The following is a 19,456-nucleotide window of genomic DNA, read 5'->3' as shown; positions in this document are numbered from 1 at the left end:
GCCTGTGATCTGCAGTGATTGTGTTTCTATACTCAGATTCCTAACAAAAGCTCTTCAATCTCATTGTATAAGCAAGTCCTTATGCTGGACATGTGACATCTAGGGACTTTAAGTTAGAAAGTTATAAAATTCAGCAATTCTAGACATTTCCCATATTAACTAATGTATTTATTAACTTGATTACAAGTATATTTTAACAGTGTTATTCTAAGCGAAACATGATCCCTTACAATAGTTTGAACTTCTATGACTACTGATATATTTCACCTACTCTACCATAATAAGGGGAATATAATTAATTCACTATCATCTTCTGTGTATGACTTCTTTCAATCATAATGTGCTATTGAGATTGATTTTGTTGCTATGAAGGATTTCAATGCCACAAAGACTTCCATTTCTAAAGAATGAAATAGAAATGATATGGCTAGATGAACTGTGAGACCTTTATGAATTCTGAAAGTCTGTGAAAAGCTCCCTCCATTGTTTTGCAGTAATTAAAATGTAGGAATTTTGACCTGGATCAGTTGCCATGACACCAAAACAATACTGGGAATGACAGTTTTGATGTGTAATCCAGTGAGAGCATTGACATTGCATGTCTGGTCAGGGAACATTTTATGCACCTGCATTATGTAAGGTTAGAACCAGTGTTCCAGCTGAGGATGCCCTCACTGACATCTGAGCTCTCCCACATCCAGCATTCTTCCCGGGTGACTTACTAACTTGGATTACACACATTGCAATTAAAAAGAAAAAGATAAACAGAATTAAAATAAAACTCTATTTAAAAACCTGCATACTTCTCTTTGATAACATACATTTGTAATGTTTAGGAATAAATCTACAAATCCTGGTTCTTAATTCCTATCTGTAAGACCATGAGCAAATTGGTGAAATCGAGTCTGCATTTCCTCATCTAGAAATGAGATAAGGATAGTTGCCTCCCAGGTTACTATGAGGGACTGATGAAATAATGCTTGTAAAGTGTCAGAGTTCCTGGAACAGGGATTGTGTGTAGTACAGGCAGGTCATGAGTGCTGTTGTTTTTCTACAAAGTCAGCCATCCTATGTTCCTGCAATTCTAATTTCTCACAGAAAGCCCACCTCTATGCTAGTCCTGCTTCTTCACATTTGGTGGGAAAAGACTAGTGTCATCACTAAGTAGTGGACAGCCAAATGGTTTTAAACCAATGCTATAGAGAGGGAATGTTCCACAAAGAATGATTGGAGCAATAGAACGAACAGTTTGAACAATGGCCTGAGACCAGGAGCCTGAGTTCCTTATGATTTCTCTAGTGACAAGACATTTCACGATTTTGAGTGAACCATTAAATTTCTTTGGAAAAAGCAAAATCCTTAATAGGTTAGGGCATAGTATTTTGTTTGTTTGTTTGTTTTTCCCCATTTGAACCACATTTTATCACTTAATCTCAATTTTTTCAAACCCTTCCAAAGGAAATTTCCTTTTAGGCAGGACAGTATCATACAGAAATTAAGAAAATAGGCCCTGCTCCAAATGACATGACAGGCTTTATAGATTCCCCCATTGAAGGCCTCACCCTCCCTGGAGAGCAGAAAAGGGTTGTGATAGGGGGTTGGTGAGGGGCAGGGGAGGAGGGGATGGAGAGGGAACTGGGATTGACATGTAAAAGAAGCTTGTTCCTAATTTAAAAAGGGACTAATTACAATTGTAAAAATTCTAAAAAATAATTTTAAAAAAGAATGAATTCTAGGCCTCTCAATGTTGCTATTAACAATATGCATGAGATTACATGGAGTTTATTTGATTTTTATGTTGTTTGACTTCTTGATTTCAAAATGGATTTCTATGAGTTGGTTAACTAAGAACATTTGAAATAATGTCTGACCAACAATAACCCATTAACAAATGTTAAGTATTATTTGTAGAATAACTACCTTGGTATTTACTCTTCAGGTTGTTGGGAATATTCAGATCAACAATAGTCTAAGTGACTGAAACAGGTCCTCAAGGAACCTTATGTGGTATTGCTAAACATTGTGACTTATGAAAACACAGTTTAGATAAGATGTAATGAGGAGATGTGAGGAAAAGTCAAATTTCTCAATACTGAATTAATGGGGTCATTATTTTTTCAATTATAGAATAAGAAAGGATGAATGGGAGATATTGAAATTACAAAATCCACACACAAAAGAATGACTTTAATTTTTGCTCTATAACAAGGCAAATCAAGTGTGAATTCTCAAATCAGACAATAAAAATTTGTAAAAAAGTAACAATGATAATAGTACCAATAAAATATGTTTGCATGAATAGTTCTTTATAAGATACAGGCTTTGCTCTATAGAGATTGAGTTCTCTGCAGAAAAACAAACACTAAGTAAATAAGAATATTCATAAAAAGGGACTCAATATGGTGGTTGCTTTACAGAGGGAAGAAGCTAAACAGCACTTTCGGAAGTGACTGAGCTTGGAGGTTAACAAAAGAGAGTCGGATTTAGATTGGTTGTAAGTAGAAGTCTCTGAAAAACTAGCAGTTATGATGCATATGTACAGAACCAGACAATTACAAAACCATGTTTTCTGAGCAGATGGAGCACCTGAAATATATGCTGAAATAGAAAGGGGCACCATATGTTGAAAGAGCTGAACAGTGCTGATGATTCTAGAATATAATGAGTGAGGCTTTAAAATAATAATATGATATGATATTGGAGAATCCATAAGCCCTTTTTGAGATGCAGCTATGGCTTCTATCTATTTCCACATGTGAAGTTTAATTGAAAATATCTAAAAGGCTGTAAAATGTAACCTAACTGCTCTAATACATTTTTCTGATAAGTCATCTCATGCTATTATGTGAGAAATGACTTGATAGCAGTATCCAAATATAATCAAGAAAACTAAGGAGAAGGCTTGAGTCATATGAATAAGCCAGACATAAGTAGCTTCCTTCAGAGGGCTGGGTGGAGTACAGAGTCATGGGATTTTCCAGAGAAAGAATTTATAAGTTTTATTGGAAGAGTGGACATTAGAAATCAGATAGGAATTCTAAGATATGGCCTGGGAAACTGAATTTCAGTTGCAGCCACTTCTGAGGATAGGCTAAAGTGCTGGAGGTTGGGACTGGGAAAGGCTCCAGCCTAAATAGCAGTATCCCTGTTATTTTATGAGTCATTTTAGTGGTACACCTAAGATAATATTTTGTTTAGTGGAAAATACTGCAATTACACATAATTTTATTTCATTAGCATAAAGAACAAATTATCAGATTGGGATTATCTCATTTAAAATAGCTACTGAGGTTGAATGCCTGAGTAAGCATTCCTGAACAAATGTATGCAGATGTATAAGATATATCTTACAAAATTATCAACATGATGAATCAAAAGAGAAATCAAAACTAAGTTTGTATTGTTTCTCCTCATTTAGAATGTCTATTGTTGCAAAGATATATTAGCTAAAAATTTTTAAACCTCAACTAGTGTTATCAGTGCAGAAGACAAAAAATGGATGAAATTCTCATACACTATTTGTAAAAATATAAATTAGTACATTCATTATGGAAAACAGCATAAAATTTTCTCAAAATTTAGAAGTATAACTGTTATCCAGCAATCAATTTCTTGGCATGCATCTAAGAAAATGGGAATTACTCTATTGAGAGAATATTACACATTTGCCAAACCACTATAATCTTGAAAGTATATATTATAAAATTAGTATATATTATAAATTTAGACAAAGAAAATGTGGTAAATACATGCAATTGAATATTATCCAGCCGTAAAAATTCTGTTATTTCCAGAAACATAGATCGAACCAGAATGCATCACAGAAGAGAACTATATTCAGCACAAAAAGGCAAATGCCTGAGACACTTGTATAGCAAAGCAAAAGTTGATCTCAATGCCTGAGACACTTGTATAGCGAAGCAAAAGTTGATCTCAAAGAAGTAGAATATATCGTACTGTTTATCAGAATCTGGGATGAGCATTGGGAGCAGAGGGATAGCAAGATGGTAGGTAGTTAGTGGAAAGAGCTATGGGAAAGGCATTGGTAAATGGGGATGGAAAGAGGACAATTATCAGAAGCAAATGTATAGATACATACAAAGAATAATTCCAACATTTTTATAACATAATACAGACTACAATTGATAACAATTTGTTGAAAATTTCAAAAATAGATGTAACTATTGTAACATAAGATGTAACATAAGTAAATTGTATCTGGATCCAGGGAGATGGCACAGTTCATGAATTACTTACTTCCCAATCATAAGGACCTGTATTTGTATATCCAGCACTGTGTAAAAGTTGGAAGTTGCAACCTAAAGACCTGTGCGATCTCCCTGGATCCAGATGTCATTTAAATATGTTAGAAACATCTATTCCCAACACTAAGGAGGTGGAGACAGAAGAATTCTTGATGTCAATTGGCCAGATAACCTCACCTGATTGAGCCAGGTAGTGGTGGCACACATATTTAATCCCAGTACTTGGAAGGCATAGACAGGTGAATCTCTGAGATTGAGGTCAGCCTGATCTACAGAGTGAGGTCCAGGAAAGCCAGGGCTACACAGAGAAACCCCTTCTTGAAAAAAACAAACAGACAAACAAAAACAACCAACAAAACAAAGAAGCCAAACTTCACCTTCACCACATTATGAGTTCTAGATTCAATGAGGAACCTTGCCCCCCAAAACAAGACAGAGAGCAATTGAGGCATATGGTAGTATCCATGGGTTATTGAACAGAACAAAATAATCGTAATATCTAATACCTATTGATATCTTAATACAGCAGGAACTGTCATAAGATGTGTATAATTTGCTTAATTTCAATTTGTTTAATCATGAGATAGCAACCCTTAAATTCTGTAGTAGTTAGGGCTTGGTTGAAGCTATGAGAGAGACCATTTCTATTCCTTATATTTGTGCAGGGGGCAATTTATACTTACTCATCACCAATATTGGGAGTTTCTAGGTTTCACGCCCATATTTATTAGTACTGTAGGTATTAGCAACAGTCTTCATATCAGCCTTACCCTCTCACAGATGGAACAATTCACAGAATTCTGTAAGCATGGAGTGCCAAAGGCTGTGTTCAAGTTTGCCTATGTCAGTCTTCAAAATCCCAACTTCCCATCAGTGGCAAATGAAGGGCTATGCACAGCTAGTGTCAAGGGTAAAGGCCTGATTTGCATGTATTCCAATAATCACATTACATGGGCTTTGAAAAATAGAGAGAAACATAAAAAATAACCTTGGCTTACAAAAGTTACTAGAAGATATTTTGAAAGGAAGAAAGAATGTAAGAACTGGTAGATGGGGAGAAGTGCTGTGAAATATTGTCCCCTGGACATGACATAGCTGTTACACACATGGAGTCATAGTAACTGTGGTTACCTACATAAGACCTAAACATGATCAAGCCAGTTAAAGTTTCTCCAGCAGGAGGGGGAGGGGATACTCCCTGCTGAGATGCTATTGAAATTTGACAGTTGCTGAGGAGTTACAATCAGTTTCCTTTGAGAAGTGGCAGCTGGTATGTTGTCCATGCTCCTATGGATATTACCATGCCCAAACTCATATGGGTAGTACTAACTCAACTCAGTGGGTGGGTGGATTATTAAAAAGTCTGGAAGATATAAAATTGTGAGGGAAACAATGTGTTAGGGGAGATAATAAAGAAGTTTGAAGAATGGGAGGTAGAAATTATCAAAATGTACTATATACATATATGAATATTTCAAAGTACAAGGAAGTATAGAAACATCATTTTACTCTGAATTTTAAAAGAAAACCATAAAATAAGACTTTCAAAAAGTAACTAGAAACAAATATAATTTATTGGGTAATAATGAACCTTAAGAATATATTCATGTTTTACCTCATTAATACAATAACTCTAAAATCCTATATTAGTAGAGTGATATGTTCATGGCTGGTCAATTTTGGGTTCAGGATCCAGATCCCAAGCTGTAATGTTAATGCTTTTGCTTTGGTTTAATGTTTGGATATTACAGGAGTGAAGTCAGACAGCACTTGACATTGAGAATGGTGGAGCCAGGCAGGGTAATGAGTCATTCTCAAGGAAAAATGGCCCAAATAAATCCCAATTCACAGGAGAATGTAGAGAAAGGTGTAGTTTTTCTAGTTGGATTTTACATTACTTTTTTTAAAAATTTCATTTCACTTTTTTTTTAAAGTCAAAGATAATTCATGGATTTTTTTTGTAATTACTAACTTAAACCTGTTTGTCTGGTGTGTTTTTTATATGTTTTTGAGAGGAATGTTTTGTGTGTGATGGGGTGTGTTGTGTGTTATGTGTGTCTGTGTGTGTGTATGTGTTCCATGTGTGGGAAGAGGGTGTGAATGTGATATGAATGTGGCAAATGAATACACTTAAGTTCTTAGGGGTGAAATTATATAAAATTGTATGTAGCTTCAATATAGTCCTGAGATAGAGAAGAGATTTAAATGGGGATATGCCAAGAAAATGGATATTCAGTTAAAAGTAATTAATACTTAGGAAGGAAAAGGAATACCAAATATTTGTGCTTTAGCCTTCACTATGAGATTTCTTAGAGATTTTATCTGGAACCGAACTTCTAGCAGCTAAATGCAAGCAAGAACATTTACTCCACAATGTGAGTATGTGCATGTTTAATGTGTTTCATAATGTCTGGTTCTGACATTAGTAAAAAGGGATCTTTCTGAGCCAGAAAATAATCACAATTTTTAAAGGCAACCTAAGCAAACAAAAATTTTAACCCAAAAAAACCTTTAGAAACTTAAAGAATGAGGTTTTCCTTATCAATGAATATTCACTTGCCATTGCAGTTAAATAAATTTATAAGATATTCATTCCATACAGTTAGAAATACAACTAGAAAAAGAATCAGCAACTGATTGTTTAATCAATAAAAGTACAATGTCAAATGGGTAATCTGATTTGGTATGTATATGCAAGAGGATGTCATAGAAGAGTGTGGTCCTTGAAGCCAGTTGGACAACATGGTTCCTTATAAGAGGTGGATCTATGCTTTTTTCAGTTGTTGTTGTTTTTGTGTTTTGTTTTAAGGCAGTAGGCAAATTGCTTGATTGCTATTGCAACCCTATAATATAACAAAATGATGGCATCAATTACTCCAGCACTCAGATTTTGCAGCTCTAGATTCAGAGCACAGAGAGGAGCATTGCTAAAATCTAGCTTTTATAATGTAGTCAATGCTTAATTCTAAATGCATTTGATCTCTAGTCCACATTTTCTCAGCTTCTTTCCATGTTCCCTTTTATATGTTATTTTCTCCTTGGAAAACTACTAAATGAATAGACTGACTCATTTTCATGTTTTTATTTGTATACTAAGAATTTGATAAGAATTTTATTTGAGAGAGAAGTTGTCTGCTTTGGTTGCCTGTTATAAAAAGCTGGTGTGGAAACAAAATAATTAAGTGAACTTAAATAGATATGGGTACTTCTGCATTAAAGACAGCCTATAAATTCAAGGAACCCTGCTGTAAGAGGAATCATATCTCTTGAAATTCCCTTTAGAATTCTGTCTTGGAGATTTTCATTGATAGCATGGATAACATTACTTGTTTTCTTTTAATTATGTATATTGGATCATAAGGGGAGGGGAAGAAAATCATTTATTGAACATGGATTTGCCAATTTGGAGCATTTCTCTTTAACCCTCTCCTGATTTTACAATAACAATTCCATCATTTATCTTATTCTGAAGCCATGCACCTAGCTAATGGAAAAGTTGACCTTAAAGTGTGGGCCCTACCCAATGCATTTCGAGCTTGATACTATCTTCACACTGGGTGAGATCTTCTGCTTTGTCTCCTACAAAATAGGAACCATATCACACTTTTCATCTCTTTTTCACAATGGAGGAAAAGTGAAGAATAAGTTATTATTAAATACAGGTTAAAGATATTGTCAAATTTTGGAAAAATAGGATCCTATTGTTTTCAGTTAGTGATGTAGGAGTCCTGAGTATTTTAGTTACCTTTCAAGTTACTGCTTTTGAAGCCAGGAAGCATAGAGTGCTGAAATCTAGCATTAGCCACATTTAGGATGGGTCTTCCCACCTTGATTAGAAACTCCTTCACAGATTTGGCCAGAAGTTAATCTTCTAGATGATTCTAGATCCTGTCACATAGATGGTCAATAGTACGAATTATGATGACTCTCGGTAAATTTAAATCTTGAAGTATGTACTATGACCTTGTTGGTAATCTCTCTAAGCATGATGTCTGTGCTACTTTGTGCTTTTATGATTTGGAGTAAGTTAGTTCATTCCTCAGAGTCGAAATTTTTAATTTTAACTTGCAGATGTACCTAATATGTAGGTTTATGATGAACCTTAAGCCAGATGATATCTGCAACATGTTGTATTGGTTTGTTTTCTGTCTAAGGAGAAAAGGGTTTCAAGCAAATTATCAGAGTAGGAGTGCTTTTTGAGACAACATGTGGCAGAAAGACAAACAGGAGCCCAGGGAGGGGCTGATACATCAACACAATGGGATGTTAATCAGCCAACAAAGAAGGAAATCCTGCTATGGCATGATGTAAATCAGTTGGAAGCATTAATCTAAGTGAAATAAGCTAATCATGGACAAACACAGCTCACCCTCATGTGAGTACATGAACTCTGTAGACTTATAGAACTCTCAGACAGAAAGAATATCAAATCCCAGATCTGAAACAAGGGGAAGAGGAGATTGGTGTTTACTGGTGGAAAAGTTCTGATCATCAAAGATGAGAAGTTATAGACTTTACGATATAAATGTGCTTATGAAGATCAGCCCTTAGCACAGGCTTCAATGTTTGGTAATGGGTTGGGCTCAGGTTGTATGCTTTAGGTCATAAGAGGGAATATCGAGCAGTCCTTAAGAAACTCTACAAAGACTTTGGCTTAAGATGAATATGAGGCAAAATAAATAGTCCAATAACTGGACAGAAATATGCTCAAAATCCTACAAAGTCCTATAATTCGCCAGAATGTTTTTTTTTTTTTTTAAAGATTTTGACTTTTTTTTTTTTTCTGAGACGGGATTTCCCTGTACAGCCTTGGCTGTCCTGGAACTTGCACTGTAGATCAGGCTGGCCTCGAACTCACACAGATCTGCCCTCCTCTCTTTCCTAAGTATTGAGATTAAAGGTGTGTGCCATCACCACCCAGCTATAATTTTGATATTTTATTGCAATATGTGCATAATTGTGACAGGAGAACTCATATGTTAGACTGTTCTCTTGTTTTGATGCTTAGCAATTTTACAATTTTGAGATGTGTATCTTGTAAAACGATGTGTCATATAACCGGAATATTGATTGAGAAGTGTTTCCTTCACCTCTGGGAACACTGGGTCTTCTCACTACAAATGCTCTTGCTCGCAGTGATAGATTTGAGCATTGTTGCTCCTGCTCCTGACCCTCTTTTGGTTGCCTCTGTGTTACACTCTCAAAATTTAGTAATACAATCAGTTAATTAAAATGATATCCATAACCCTTATTTAACAGATATCATTTCACATAACATCCTCAGTCAATAGATAAACAGACTAGGCACTGTACATCTATCTACCTTAGGTCATTTATTAGCTAAGCCTCCTCATGATTAAAAAAAAAAAGTCTACAACTTGTCCTTCCTTAATAAATCAGATGAAATAACTTCCTGCAGACATTACAGGCATTGTGGAAGACATTGTTTTGATTACTCTTGCATTTTGAGATTGAAGGTCATTTGGTTATCTCTTTATGGATTAAGAGATCTTTGATGGGGAAGTAATGGACTTTGTCCTAAAACAGATGACTTGAAACTGGTATCCAAGCAACAGCATCTAGTCAGTATCCAATCTGAATACCTTGAAATGTCTCTCCTCTGTCCAGTACTAACAGTCTGGAAATCAGCTTTGTTAAGGAACACTAGTCTGTGTTGAGCATTTTATTTGAGAGCTATCAATTTTTTGTTGCATTTGAGAAAAAGTTCTTATCCCTGAATGTTTGGGTAGATGGAGAGAGAAGGGCATAGTTGAATATAAATACAGATATGTAGATATATATCTACAAGTAAAACTCATAGTGTGTGTGCATGTGTGTGTGTGTGTGTTCTGGGAACTGACTCTAAGACTGCCCATACAATAGCCAAGTGTTCTCCCTACATTTGAGCTCCACACCCAGCTTCTGCTTAAGCAACTCTAAAACTTTTAAATTTTGTTTTCTCCCAGTTTCATTAATATATCTTGGCTCACTGCCAATAAAATTCTTTTGTAGTTTCATTTCAATATGTTATTTTATGAACTCTGGGCAAATATTTAATGACACATCACTATTGATTATATAAAATAAGTAACTTCATAATTACTGTTTCTTTTTTAACTTGTGAAGCTACTCATCAATTTGGCATGCAAAAAATATGGCTGCATTCAACAAATATCCACAGTAGGAAAGTTAACAAAGGTGTTTATTTAAATATAATATTGATCCCAGGTAAATTTTATCTTTAAAGAAGAGATTAGATATTGGTGAATTCTAGATAGGACAGCCATGACAAATAAGTGATTCAGAGCAGAACCTAGGTGTGGTGCATTTTCGAATTCCATAATCACTTTAATTCATCTTGCTAAGATTAAACTAAACTCTGTAATATCTCTTTTCCATAAAATATTGTCCTCATTGACTTCACTTACATATCCAGAGAGAAATCCAGAGATATTTTATTTCTTAAGGCATTTGTCAAATTTCACTTTTCCCAAAAATCTATTCCTTATCTCTCAGCTGATTGTGCAATTAGTCTGTGGAATTTCACACTGAATTTTATTTTTCTGTAGTTACAAACTTGTATTTGAAGATGACCCATTCTGAGAATTTGGTTTATCTATCTTATAGCATTATGGCTTTCCATGAAGACAAGGCTCCTGACACATTTCCAATAATTACCACAGAGTAATACTGATGTTCAGTTTCTCTGAACAAATGAATGAATAGGAAGTTTTGATAGAAATACAAGACAATGAGAAAAGTTGCATTTAGACTTGAAGGAATGAGACGCACATATGAATAACGTGGTCCACAGGAAAAGATACACTTGTCTATTAAGTGAGGACCTGAGCAAGTTATAGCATGTCTCAGAACACGAGATCGAAGAACCACAACAGAAAGTGTCCACATTTGGCATCATTGAGATTTTCCAAACTGTTTTTGATGTTTCCTTTCTTTCTTCCTATCAATAAATTAATTCATCAACAAATAGGGTTACACTTTTCCCTGATACCATCATGCTTGATGCAGGCTACACAGGAAATTCTGGTGCTAGGAGGCTAGACAAGACACCTGTCGCTCCCTCTGAAAACAAAGCACACATATATCATATAGATATTGTGATCACAATCAAGATTTCATTTGAAAGCTTTTATTATTTAAGTAATTATTCAGACATAGTGAAGATAAACTTTAAAAGTCTGAAAGTGACACCTAAACAGTTTCTAGAGAAGAAAGTAGAGAGGTAGTTGGTCATATAGACTTTGGACTGTCAACTGTATAGACTGTAAAGTCAAGGTAGACTGTGATTAGAAGAGTAAGGAGACAGAAATTCAAGACAGATTCTAAAATGTGACAAACTGATATAGATTTTTCACTAAGTATATACCCAGTCAGCTTATTATAGTTATCTTCTAATCCATGTTTATTGTCTAAATTATGAAACCAGCCTGCATGTCCATCAGTGGGTGAATGAGTAAACAGGTTGACTACAGATGCAATTGAGTTTTATTCACCCATAAGGAAAAATAGACTGGATTTGGTGGTATATATCCTTAATCCTTCAATCTGGAGACAGAAGCAGTAGGATCATGACTTCCCTGACAGCTTGGACTTTATGAGATCAAGGTCAGGAAGACAGTGAAAAAAGGAATAAAGAGATTACCATGGTAGAAGAAATAGTTCAGGCTCAGAAAGACAAGTATCGTGTATTTTTTACTCATATTTCCAATCAGAATAAAATGAGAAGGAAAAGACTATAAAGAAAGCGCTGCCTAGGAATATGGGAGGGAGAAAGCATGAGATGGAAGTGATAAGAAAGGAAAGTGGAGGGGCAAGTGTGATCAAAAGACATTATATGCATCTATGAGAACTACAAAATGAAACTCCTAACTTTGTATGCTCAACACAAAAAGAAGCTGTTTGAGAAAGAGGGACCTGGCATTTAGACACAGATGCTGCTGGAAGACAGTCAAACAAAGGAGAGAGATGGGGGAAAACAGTTAAAACCTCTAGTCCACAAATATCAGAAGTTGTCCTGTCTCTGGCCATGGGGAACTTACTGGATGCTGGCAGGTTTGTTCATACTTCCTGCACACCATAGATTGAGACTGTGGTGGTGCATGCCTTTAATCCCAGCACTCAGGAGGCAGAGGCAGGCGGATCTCTGTGAGTTCGAGGCCAGCCTGGTCTACAGAGTGTGTGCCAGGATAGGCTCCAAAACTACACAGAGAAACCCTGTTTCAAAAAAACCAGAGAGAGAGAGAGAGACTAGTATTTCAAGTCACTAGTAAGAAACTGGACAGAATAGATCATCCCATTGTTACTAAATATGAAGGGTCAGTCTTGAAATCATTCATGTACATAAAAGTAGCATTATAAAGAGTAGGCTGTGTTTAGGCATATACACACATAAATATATGTAACAACAAATAAATAGAGTCCATGAATTTGAGACTGAGAGATTTGAGACTGAGTGGGGAGGGGCATATGGATGGAAAGGTTTGGAGAGGAAATTGGGAAATGTTATAATTATATTTTAATTTCAAAATTTATGTAATTAAAATTCTAAGTATGTATTAGGTCTTCTGGTAAGAACCCGTGTTGCCCTTTGAATATCATAGTAGATCTAGTCATCAAGATGATTAGAGTCTTTATAGCCAATTCTGGTTGAAAGGTTCACAGTTTCATGGCTTCTGTGCCTTTCCATTCACCTTTTGACCTGGATTATTCCTTGCTGAGCATGTGTCTTATGTACTGTAAGATGTTTAGCAGCATCCCATGTCATTTTCCTCCAGATGCTATAGCACTTTCCTAGGTACAACAAGCAAAATATCTGCACACATTGCCAAATGTCCTCTAGGGGAAGAAGAGCCTCACAGTGAGAACATCTGCAAAGAGTAAAGCTGATCAAAATTTAATCTGCTAATGACTTTAGTATTCTAGAGCCAAACTCTGCATTAAATGATGAACACAAGACTGAGTATATTCTCGGGAACATAAAATGATTAAATAAAGACCAGTCCCTAAACCACACATAAATGTGCTTTGAAAAAACCGTGACAGGGCCTGGAAGTGGCTTAGCAAACGGTTGAAGGCACTGGATACTCTTTCTGGATAGCCTGGTTCAATTCCTAGCACCCACATGGGAACTTACACCATCTATAACCCCAGCCAGTTCAAAGGTATCTGATGCCCTCTTCTGGCCTTTGAGGGTACCAGGTGCTCATATAGTACACAGACATAACTTCAGGCAAAAAACGTCCATACAGAGCACTTAAAAATAAAGACCTATAAAGAAAATAAAAAGATAAGATACACACAGGACTGAGAACTGGGAAAGCTGGAACTTCTGTTGCTTTCCACCAATGTGTCCTTGAATCAGTATCCTCCACTTGGTAGTGACTGCAATAAGGAAAAGTGAATTCAACACATTCAAATATACTAAGGTTCCTACCAGCTTTAAGCCCTGTTTATAAACCTATGGTTCTTTGGTCAGGAAACTTCTAGAGACCATATGTTAAGAGGGCCAAACTTGTTTTCTTACCCCACTGTACCCTTAATGGCTTTCCTTCTTTGTTTTGTTTTTTTTTTTTTTTCTGATTTGTAAGAGTCTTTCTGAACACTCTTTCCTAATTAATGAGAGACATAGAGAAGGTGTGACCTGGCAAAGACACTTATTTGCCCTATATTGATAATAATTTGGAAAGGAGTTTGGGGTTCAGACTGCACTTACTTTGTAAGCACTTTCTGTTGAACTCACAAATGTAAGTTAAGTGAGCAAGGCTTCTAGCAGGAGATTCTGTGTGAACTGCAGTCCTCAGACCTCTACACTTGCCTCTTCCCAGAAAACGGATGTCAGGGGACACTCAGCATTTCCGCCACAAGTAGGCAGTCACTGTGTCATTGCATCACAACTTTAAAATGAGAGATTACTCTGCCTCCCAAGATTGTTTTCCACACACCAGCTAATTAGGCAACATGACAGCAGGGTGGAGTGATACTGCTTGTCTCCACACCCACAGTGGATTTGGCCAGGTGCCGTTGCAAACCACCCTCAGAGCAGCCATTTTCTGCAGCCACACCCAGATACAGCATCACATTGCATTTTAAGGACTTATTTTAATTTAAAATTGTGTATATTAGTTAATCTAGACAGAAAACAGAAAAGTGTCTTCCTTACCTCTATTTAACTCCTCTCTTTACCTTTTATTCCTTCCCTTTTCTTGTTTTTTATACTAGCCTTTTAGAGTGGGCCAGATCATAAAAGCAACTGATGCAGCTTGATACACAATTTCAGTTTGGACTAAAATAGGCCTTGGCATGTCAGGAATGGCAGCTAACTCTAAGTCATCTCACAGAGCACTTTTACTTATAGTGTATGATTAGATATTCAAGACAAACCTGATGTGTAGGTATTTTTTTTACAAAAAGGAATATGGCTTCAGATATATAAATAAACATACCTAAAGAACATATGCCAGTTGTGGGGACCTATGTTTTCATTCCAAATCTCACATTTATTTCATCATCCTTTCTTTCTTTCATCCTTCCTTCTTTCTTTTTTTTAGCTTTTTCTTATGTATAATGGAATGTTCCCATCAAAGAAGTTATCAGTGAATTCAATATATAATTAGTGCTATTACATAATAGCACTATGCTTCTGAAAGCAATATGTTCATTACACTGTCTGGTAGTCCCAAGCATAGGTTAATTTATCTAACTTCTCTTTGTCTCCTTTTTCCATTTAAAGGTGCCTCACCTCATGAGTAATCCAGGAATTGATTCTGTGCTGACAGACTCCCATCAGCCAACACCAAGGGCAGGAATTCAAAGTCAGGCTTCCTAATATCACACCAATATGATTTTGACTGCATCCATGACCTTCCTAATGACTTATCTGAGAACAATAAAAAAAAGAACATCTTTCCTCAAGCTTGAGAATTCAACATTTTATTTTTTAGACTAGGGAAAATATTTGAACATTTCAGAGCATAGAATGAGCTGTTTTTCACAGGCCAAATGACCTGTCAGTCTACTCAGCCATGTGTGACTATTGTTCATTGAAAGTGACCCAGTTCCCTGCAAAGGTTTCGCCATCTGGCAAACAATATGGGAAGGGGCATGGATGAGTAAATGACTTCAATGCTCTGGAGACTATGAGTTTGTGTCCTTAAAATCAGGGACTATTTTTTGGTATTTCTCACATTATATTCCTCAAAGAGACCTAGAAGTAGATTTTTCCATTGTGATCTCAAAGTAGCATAAGTGGGTAGGCTTCTGCTAACAGATAGCTAAGGTTGACCATATTCCACGCCTCCAAATATCACCTAAAGACTTCACATGAATTAACTCACTTATTCCTCAGGGCAATAACTATTAGCAATTCTTACTTTCATTATGACAAAACAAACTGACATGGAGAGTTCAGGTTCATTATCCAGTGGTCACAAGACAAAGAAGTTAGCATGTAAACATAGTTAGCATTACTCCAAAGCTCACTGCTTCTTTATGAGTTACACTTCCAACTAACTCTCAAGCAGTTACCCATACTAATAATGCCAACTGCTACAGCTTTCTCACATCATCACCTCAACCTGCCTAGCGGTTTTGCTAAGTGAAAAGTATTGTAATCTTTGTTCTCTGAGGTAAAGGTGGTTACAAGACAACATTTGTAAAAAGTCATTCATCTTCTATGTGGAGGTTGGAGAACCCATCTCCATTTAGGCATTGAAGAGCATACTAGTTGAGGATGATTTAAGAAGTTTGAAAATGCTTTAGTGGGGAATCTGGAGCAGGATATTTCTAACACTATATATCTCTATCTTATCTATCATAGCTATAATCTTACCTATCATCTTTATACCTACATATCAATTATTTATCTATAAAATCTAACATCTCTATATAATTCATGTCTATAATAGCTATGTACGTATCTGTATGTCTATCATTTGTCTATTGATTATCTATACTGTCTATCATCTATTTATAATATTTTCTATTCATCTGTAATGTCTGTCATCTATCTAGCTGTCTAGCACTTTAGGTATTTGTCTAACTGTCTTTTTATCTGGAGAATCCTGACCAATATGAAGAAGAGCTCAATGGATTTAAATGTCTTATGAAACCCCCTAAATATCTAATTGCTCTGCTAAAATCGAATTTCTAGTCTCAAAAATAATATTCATCTCACATGAAAATCCTGTCAGACAAAAGTAGAAAGAGAAACATAAAATATAGAAGTAAAATCGCTAGCCATAGGAAAGAAATCTTAGAATCTTTAGGAAGGGAGGAATTTATTTTTACCTACCATAGTATATAATATGTAAGTTCTATAAAAACCAGTCTAATGGTGAATGTACTTTTTTCTACAGTCAGAATTGTTAAGAAGATTTTTATGGAAGTTTTTTTTATTTGGGCTGAGTTATGACATAGTTAATCGCTTATGTAACCACCACTGCAATCCAGATGTTCCCAAGTGTCCTCCTCCTCTGACCTCCAGGATGACAATCACTGACCCAATTATTGTCTTTACATTATTTTCATTTTGTACTGCCACATGAATGGAATAATGCAACGTTTTATGTCTTGCCTCTCCAGGGTAATGTCACAGAGTCTCATCCATGTTGTAGCAGGTTTAGCAGTCCATTTATTTTTTGTTTTTACTTCAGTAGCAACCCATTTCATGGAAGTACTATTCTTCGTCTGCCTATATATGAGATCACATAAACATGTACTTTTTCAGGTTTTAGTGATAATGGATAATGTTATGGAAAGTATTTTATAGGTTCTATATGCAGATATTTAAATATTTCTTGGGCAAATATCTAGGAGTTAGACTGTTAGGTTGTATGGTAAGTATATGTAGGGATTTTTAATGTTTACCATTCAATAACTCTTTCAGAAATGACTACAGATTCATGGGAATTTAAAAGATGGTACACAGAAGTCCTCTGTATTGTTTGCCAATTCCATGATAGATTTATTAACATTACACAAGTTGCCAAATTTTCATCACCTTTAATGTCACATCCTGCATTTATAGTCATATTAATCCTCTGTCCATCACACTAACTCCTGAAAACCACTATTGTTTCCATGTCTACAACTTTATAGTTTTGAGGATGTTATATAAGTTAAACTGTACTATATGAACATTTAGAGAAAGGTCACTTTTACTTTAGTAAGAGCATTGAGATCTATCTGAGTTGCTGCAGATGCATATAATTCATTAATTTTATTGTTGTTAGCTACTTCAAACATTTTGTTTTTGCTAACAACACTACTGCTCTAAGTTTTTATTAGAATTTATCCTTGTAAAAGTGCCCCCACATGCCAGGTTTTGGTGGTACATGCCTTTATCCCAGCACTTGGGAGGTAGAGGCAGGAGGATCTCTGTGAGCTTGAGATCAGCCTGATCTACAGAGAGAGTGCCAGGATAGGCTCCAAAGCTACACAGAGAAACCCTGTCTCAAAAAAAAAGTGTCCCCACGTTTTCATTCTTACATATCTATAGCTGTTGAAACAGACCACACACTCATAGGGGTTCTACATACATTGCCCTTGGGGCTTTATATGTTCTATTTTATTTAAATGCCACTCTTATCACATCCCATATGTTCAAATATCCTTAAACCTCAAGGCCAATTTCAAAGGCCACAAAAAGTCATTGTTCACTCCTTTGATATAAATAATATAATATGTATTTCCCATATACTTACCTGTGCTTACTTTATACCATTTACTATGTTCTATTGAATCAGTTATTTTTCTGATATAAGTTTTATCATCTTAATAATATTTTGTAGGTTGCTACAGTCTCTTGAAAAGAGCAACTTTTTTTGTTTGTTCTCTTCTTCCCTTTCCTGGTATCATGCAGCTATCTCTTCTGAACTGAAGTGTTCCCACCCAGAGAGTGGGTGAAGACTGATAAGATGCGAGAGATAATGAATCTTAGAGCCTCAAAAAGTTAGAAGCTCCCCAAGTCCCCTCCTCAATGTTACAAAAGCAGTAAACTCTTGCCGATGTACAACTGACTCTCTTCAGAAGAGCTGCTTACAAGATAGACAGGAGCTGAGAGGTGCAGATTTGTGAGTCATCAACCATTGCTGAGGTTGGCCATTTAATGGTGCAGTTATCTCTGAGTCAGACATATTCCTGTAAGAAACCCCCCACTCAGTCTCCTGTAATTTGATGTACCCATTGACCTAGCAAGCTAGGCTTGATTGGTGTTGCTCCTTTGTTCTGTCATCAGTTTGTCATCTGATGTAAACAGATGTTTGTTCATATCTCCTGGAAGAAAATGCACATGTGTGCAAAAATTTCAGGCTTCTGTTAGATAAATTCAACATGCTTCCTGTACATGGATATTGATTTAATTTTTTTGAGACAGGGTTTCTCTATGTAGCTTTGGAGCCTATCCTGGCACGCACTCTGTAGACCAGGCTGGCCTCCAACTCACAGGGATATACCTGCCTCTGCCTCCCAAATGCTGAGATTAAAGGCGTGTGCCACCACTGCCTGGCTTGATTTAAATTTTTGATTAGGATAAGTCTTTTTAGATTAGAGAAGAGTAACATGTTAGATTCCAAATATCTACATTAATTGTATTCTTAACTATAACATTAATTTCTGTACTTTTTGTTAACTTCTATATAGCATTCAAATTTTATATTTAAATCCACTTATTCTTCTGGTGACCTGGTCAGTAGCTGCTTATTTACATGGTCTACAATTGTGTACCATTTTCTGATGTATCCCGAGAATGAAACAGCCTAGTTGATGTAAATAGTTGCTTCTTACTTCTGATAGGACTGTCCCTAGACATCTGTTTCTTCCAATGGATCCAGGTCCCTGCTTTGCTTCTTGGGGTACATGGAGTAAAGCTACTGTTTAATTCTGCTTGATAATAAAGGGTTTCAATTATTGTTGTTTAAGTGGGTAAAATACTAGATTGAAGTAATTTGGAAGTAGATAACATGACATTTGTTTATACTGCTTAACAATCATTTCAGTATAACCAAATGATTAACTGAAAATAAACTCTTGTCTATCTCCCTGTTAATAGGTACAAGGCCTTTAAATTTCAAGTGTCTTATGGATGGGTTGATAGTTGTCTTCCTGACAAAATTCTCTTCAGGTCTAATAATCTTTCTTTTGAAATCATTTTGCCTAACAAGTATAGATATAAA

Source organism: Cricetulus griseus, chromosome 2 (assembly GCF_003668045.3).
Source record: "Cricetulus griseus strain 17A/GY chromosome 2, alternate assembly CriGri-PICRH-1.0, whole genome shotgun sequence".
Lineage (NCBI taxonomy): Eukaryota > Metazoa > Chordata > Mammalia > Rodentia > Cricetidae > Cricetulus > Cricetulus griseus.
The sequence above is the reverse complement of the archived record's forward strand: the minus strand, read 5'-3'. Positions refer to the sequence as shown.